Source organism: Diospyros lotus, chromosome 10 (genome assembly GCF_014633365.1).
Source record: "Diospyros lotus cultivar Yz01 chromosome 10, ASM1463336v1, whole genome shotgun sequence".
Lineage (NCBI taxonomy): Eukaryota > Viridiplantae > Streptophyta > Magnoliopsida > Ericales > Ebenaceae > Diospyros > Diospyros lotus.
In genome coordinates this window covers 21,630,399-21,637,282 of record NC_068347.1, presented here as the reverse complement: position 1 = coordinate 21,637,282, position 6,884 = coordinate 21,630,399, and positions in this window count along the sequence as shown.

Here is a 6,884-nt window from a genome sequence, read left to right as displayed (position 1 = left end):
ATTTTTTGTATTTTTAATTTTTAATTAATTAATTTAATGTGGTATTAGAATTTACATCAATAAAATTAATTAAATTTAAGCCATAACCGGTTTGATCTTGCTCTTCTTTCCAAACCATATTTAAATGCTTAAATCAATCTAGATTTGGTTAAATAACTAACTGTGAAAATTTAAAGAGATAGGGTAAAGTGGATTTGCTCAAAGAGATAAGAATTCCCCAAATGTTTGCTGAAAGTGATTTTTCTTTCTTTACACATGTTCAGTGAGTATGTGGTGTCAAATTTCCCATCTCTTTTCCTTCGTTTTACAGAATTTTTTTCTTTTAAAGTTGGAATCAAAGGAAGCCTGGTACATAAGTTTTTGGTTAGAGATTGATATTTTCTCCTTTATAACTTACGGGCATTGACTCAATCAGGTAGTCAAGTTGGACTAGGTAAAATCGGGTTGAAGACCAGTGCCCGTGGCATCAATGTAGCAAATGCGATATTTATTGTGCTGTCCAGGATTTGAACACACAAATTTAGCATATTTAGCACCTGAATCTAATGCAATTAACTACTTCAGCTATTCTGAGGGGTTCATTTTATAGAATTAACCCTCTTATCTTGTTATTTAACATGCTTATCTTGATAACGACCTATCATAATTATCTTATAATTATATATAGTTATAAAAGATATTTTAGTAAAGAAAAAATGAGTTGAATTTATTTTCCAATTTACTCCAGTTACAACAATTAATGGATTTAGAATAAAATTTTGGGTTAATGGCAACACATAGGCCATGAAAACTTAGAGATTCTAAGTTAGAGCGACTATATGTAAGTTTGGTGCAACACCTATATATCTACTTACCATACTCAAAACTTATAAGTTATATATACAGCTTATAAGTTATTAAGAAAAGTTGGTGAAGTATTTGGATGCACCTTACCAGCATTTAAGTTAGCTAACTTAAACGCTATGGCAGTAGCATTTTGCAAAAGCCATTGGAGAGTAGCTTTTGCAAAAATTGCTCATTTATAAGCTAGGTTGACCAAGTAATTTATCATCTTACTTTCATCATTTTTGCTAATTTTCAGCCATCTCTTCTTCTTCAACCTCTGCCTCCTGCCTTCTTCTTCTTCAACTCTTCCAGTAGCCACCGTCGGCCACCGCTGTCGCCCGTATCGGCCGCCATCGTCATCACTCGCATTAGCCGCCATCGACAACATTGGCCACTACTCCCATTGCGTCACTAATCGCTGCTCCCATGTAGTGGCTCATCTCTTGGAGCTCCCACTAGCAAAAGCCATTGGAGAGTAGCTTTTGCAAAAAATGCTCATTTATAAGCTAGGTTGACCAAGTAATTTACTATCTTACTTTTATCATTTTTTCTAATTTTCAGCCATCCCTTCTTCTTCAACCTCTGCCTCTTGCCTTTTTCTTCTTCAACTCTTCTAGTAGCCACCGTCGGCCACCGCTGTCACTCGTATCGACCACCATCGTCGTCGCTAGCATTAGCCGCCATCGACAACATCGACCATTGCTCCCATCGTGTCACTAACCGCTGCTCCCATGTAGTGGCTCGTCTCTCGGAGCTCCAGCTAGCATAGGAGATCCGTGAGAAGGTTGCCACGTAGTGGCACAAAAGCAAACATGGACAAAACATTCACACGACAAGCACAAACGAAACCTAACATAACGGAAGCGAAGCTGCAAAATGCATACATACATACATAGCCAACCGCTACCCCTGTGGTTACTTGGCCCATATATACAAAGTTCATACCGGTACATCACAAAAGAAATGACAAAATAAGTTTTTGACACTCCCAGAGACTCTAGACGCCACAGGACTCGAATGGCTGGAATTGCCCTATACACCGTTCTATCCAGTCAACTTACGTGCTGCCACCCTCGCTCGCGACCTTGGCTTTTCATTTGCCTGGAATGATGGTAAAACAAATGTGAGTCACAAGACTCAACAAGTATAACAAGAAACAAGGCTAGTATAACTGAAGATATAACCCCCAAACCACCCGCACAACACGTGCAAACAAGTAACAACCCGCACCCCCGTGCCCAAGACATACACATGCACAATATGAACCAATATTCAAATAAAAACTGCATAAATAAACATGCACATAATGGTCCTTAGGGCCTACATAGAAGACATCGGCACCCAAGTCCCCAACAAACTTGCCGCTGCCATGAACTAGCAAGTATAAGACCACGAGCCAAATATAACCAATATAACCTCAGGTCAGTACTCCCGCCTGAAACGGAATGATACTTCCGTGTGTAATGTCAACCTCAGGTCGGTACTCTCGCCTGAAACGATAAGGTCCTCATGTCCGTGGTAATAACGCTAACCTTAGGTCAGTACTCCCGCATGAAATGGTATGGTTCTCCCGCCCGTGATAATAGCCTCGAATCGGTGCTCCCGTTTGAAAGAGATACATCAAGTAGTCAGAATCACCACGCGCATAGAACCATGCAATGCAACACATAAGAAGTGCAATGGCTTTTGTAGCATAAACGTGATTACAAGGCCCCCATAAACCAAGTATCAGGCAATGCTACGCCCACATAAAAATACACACATGCAAAATACTCTAAATGCATATGCTCACCTAGAGTACCCAAATTAGCTCTTAGGCCAACCAGGTCATGCCAATGCTCATACACCTCATCACACACAAAGCATGTCTCTTTAATGAATGCAACCCAACCCCGACACACGTTGTCAACATCAACTGTAACTAAATAAATTATAATCCCACACACAAAGACCTAAGATCCACAACCAGCGCGCACGCGCGCGCTCACACACACACTTATCTGGAACCTAACCCCATCAGGTGCGGCATCATTCCCGAGGAAATAGAGCGATACAAAGTTCTGTACCAGTTAACAAAAAAATATATAAAAATGGTTGTCACGCATAGTTATACAATTAATACGTGGAACCGAATAACTACAAGGGAAGGAATAAAACATGAATAACGGCAAGGATTTGTAAAGAAATTAAAGCTCATGAAGAGAGAATTAAGAACTTACCTTAACTTCTTTACCATACTTAGAAGAAGACTTGAGGAACTAAAGCTCCAACTCGCTGCTACTCCTATACCGGAAAAAGAAAGAAACGAATGCACGGAATGGCTCACATGGCTGCCCTCTCCTTCCTCTCATTACCCATTTTACATATAATAGGTTTATTATATATATCCATGCTAAATTGGTAGGACATGATTGGAAGATAGTAGAAGAAGATGAGAAAGAGAAGAGAAAGAATAAAATGGAACATAGGCGCTGAGGGAGACGCACACCTAGCGTGCTTCCTGCCATTAAACAAGAGAGAGAGAGAGAACTCCAAATGCCTTCCAGCTCACTGACAATTCCGAGGAGGAAGTAAAGCCTTGGACATGAAGTTTCCTCCAAAAGTAAAATAAAATGGAGGCTTAGGTAGAGGTGTCAAAAGGGCCGGGCTTTGGCCCGGCCCGTTACTGTTCATACGGGCTGGGCCAAAGAAATTGGGCCCACGGCCCGGCCCATGGCCCGTTGGGCCCTTATGGGCTAGTAAGGCCCTTACTCATTTTTTTTTAATTTTGTTATTATTTAGTAATTATTGATATTGGATATTAAAAAATTTAATTTCGCAATATATATAAATAATAACCATCAATTAATTTATTTAAAATTTTTAAGTTAAAATTTTTATATATTTAAATTATAAATAAACATTCTCCTTTTTATATGTACATTATTTTTCATATCAATTCACAAGAAAAATTATAAGGCATATAAATTAATGAAATAATATTTAAAACTTAAGAATTAAGATAGAAAATATTTTAAAAAGAAACAAATTAATTTTTATATATGTATATATTATATGTATTATTTTTAAAAAAATTATTAAAAAAAAAAAAGGGCCGGGCCCACCGGGCCCGGCCCATTAGGCCTTGTGGGCTAAGGGCCCGGCCCGGCCCTCTAGCCCACGGGCTGGCCCGGCCCCTTTGTAGGGGGGCCATGGGCCGGGCCGGGCCCTATCAATGATAAAATGGCCCGGGCCCGGGCCGACCAGTTTAAAAAGCCCGTGGGCCGACTCGGGCAGGGCCGGGCCGGCCCTTTTGACACCTATAGGCTTAGGCCGCTGCCACGCGTTTCGCATACACACCATTACATTTATATATATATATATAATGCTGGAGATGGCATTTCCTGCTTATAACACAATATATTTACTAACTTAATATAATATATGATGTTAATATAATACATTAATTTGAGATATTATATATTACCTCATTATGTACATATACATACAATTACACACGGCCACCTCCTTCCAAATTGCTACCGGTTCCTTCATTTAATTATTTAATTATTTTATTTTATATATAAATATATTAATAATTTATTCACCTTGAACATTAAATACTAACTTAGGTCCTAAAGTTCACAAATTTTCAATCACTTTCCTATTCGAAAATATAATAAATTTAATATCTTCCTTTAGATTTCTCTAGATCGCAAATATTTAATAAATCATAATAATTCGAGAACTCATTCTCTCCCCAAAATACCGAGATCTCACATCCCATTGTGTCCCTGATTGTCTGTTGCCCCCATCGCGTCGTCGGACGTCCACTGCTCCCATTGTGTCGTTGGTCGTCCATCACCCTCATCTCCTCCGCGTTGCTGCCATGGCCGAACTATATATATATATAATAGTTATATATATAATATAACAATAATATATATTATTATTATATAACATATATAATACATATAATATATAATCTTAATATATTTTTAATAATTATATATAATTTATTAACATTTAATGATAAAATTTTACATCATTCAACAATATGTCTATTTTTGTCTTTTTAACAAATTTTAATAACTTATCAGCTATCTCAAATTAAACACATAACTATTAATTATTAGCTTAAATGTACATTTATTCAAATATATTGTTAGCTTAAATATTACCAAACTTAAACGCTATAACCAGGTTAAACACTATTCAACTTAAAAGTTTTTAAAAAAACGCATAGCCAAATTAGCCCTAAATATAATTATTATACCACGTTATCATACTCATATAATAATCTCATTATTTTAAAACAAGTTACTATGTATTTAAGTAGGTTGGGAAAAAAATTAATTTATCAAAATCACCTATTATCACATATTTAGTTGTAATACCCCAAGAGTTCAGAGAATGGTAGTATATATTGAGGATAAGTAAGGAAGGAAACAACACCAACTGGATACCTTTTGGGCTGAATGTAGACAAAGAACTCCGGGGTTAATCATGCTTGAGTTAGGGAAGCTCAAGAATGGGTGACCCCCTAGGAAGTTTGCGTAGGCCCATCAGGATAAGTTGTTCTGATCCTTCCTATCGATCGATTTGGGATGTTACATGTGGTATCAGAGCCGACCCCCGAGTCTCTAAGCGTGGTGGTGGGGTAAACCTCAACGAGGACGCTGATTCCCTAAGGAGGGGTGCGTGTAGGCACCTTAGGCGAATCCTAGATCGGCCATGCAATGGGGGGATATCTAGGACCAGTTGTTAGGGGTGTGCAATCGGTTATAACCGAACCGAACCGCCCAAAAATTACTAACCAAACCAAACCGACCAGCATATAATAACTGAACCGAACCGACTAAGCCCACTAACCGAACTGACCTAATCCTAAATCATGGTAACCGAACCGAAACAGAAATTGAAAACCGAACCAACCTGGAATACCAAAGAGACCAAACATCTGTTGCCGTCGGCCACCTAGCCGGCCGGTGATTCCAATGATTGAAACCGATAATTGGATTCCCCCAACCATGGTGATTCATATATCAAAAAAAGACTTTGATCGGATGGTTGATTTTTTGTAGATCTAAAAATTAATTACATAGTTAACAAATTCAAACAAGTTTATGGAAAAATATAAAAGTTGTTAAAAACTTACCGAAGGGCGAGCACAGTGGTGGAAATCGGATGAGAGAGAGATGCACTCGTCATAGGCGTTGAAGTCGGTGTTGCTGTGTCAGAGGTAGAGAGGAAGCATCGCATCGGCGTTGATGACGGCATCGGAGAGGGCGATGGTGCTGCCATGCAGGAAAGTCAGAGACAAATGGGGAAAGCAAACGGAAAGACCAAGGATCAGTTTGGTCCTTCCGCCTTCTGGGTCTTCTCTTCTCTCTGATCTACGAAGTACGAAGCCTCGGAGAGCAAGAGCCTTCGTCTTCGTATTCTCTATCGGCGACGACGAGGGATGGTGGAGGGAAAGAGAAGGAACGAACCGGCCAGCGGCCAGATCTGGGATAAAAATGATAGAAATGGCGAGGGGGAGAGTGACGAAGAGAAAATGAAATGGCAAGTACAGAGAGACATGGGGTGCTGCGCCCGCGTGGGGGAGGGGTTCATGGTTCGGTTCCTGCGGGGGGTTGGTTTATTTCACAGTTCGGTTCGATTTTTGATTATTTTTATCAAAAAAATCGAACCGAACCGAATAACCGATTTTTTGCTAAATAAATAATCGAAACCGAATCGGTTATTATGGCTAACCGAACCGAACCAAACCGACTCAATTGGTTGGTTTGGTTAAATCAATTTATCTGATTTTTTGCACACCCTTACTGGTTGTAAGGTCGCATGATGAGGACGTCAGGTGCTTAAGGGGGGAGAATGTAATACTCCAAGAGTCTAGAGAATGGTAGTATATATTAAGGATACGTAAGGAAGGAAACAACATCAGTTAGATATTTTTTGGGCTGAATGTAGGCAAAAAACTTCGAAATTAAGTGTGTTTAAGTTGGGGAAGCTCAAGGATGGGTGACCCCTTGAGAAGTTCATGAAGGCTCATCAGAGTAAGTTGTTCCGATTCTTCC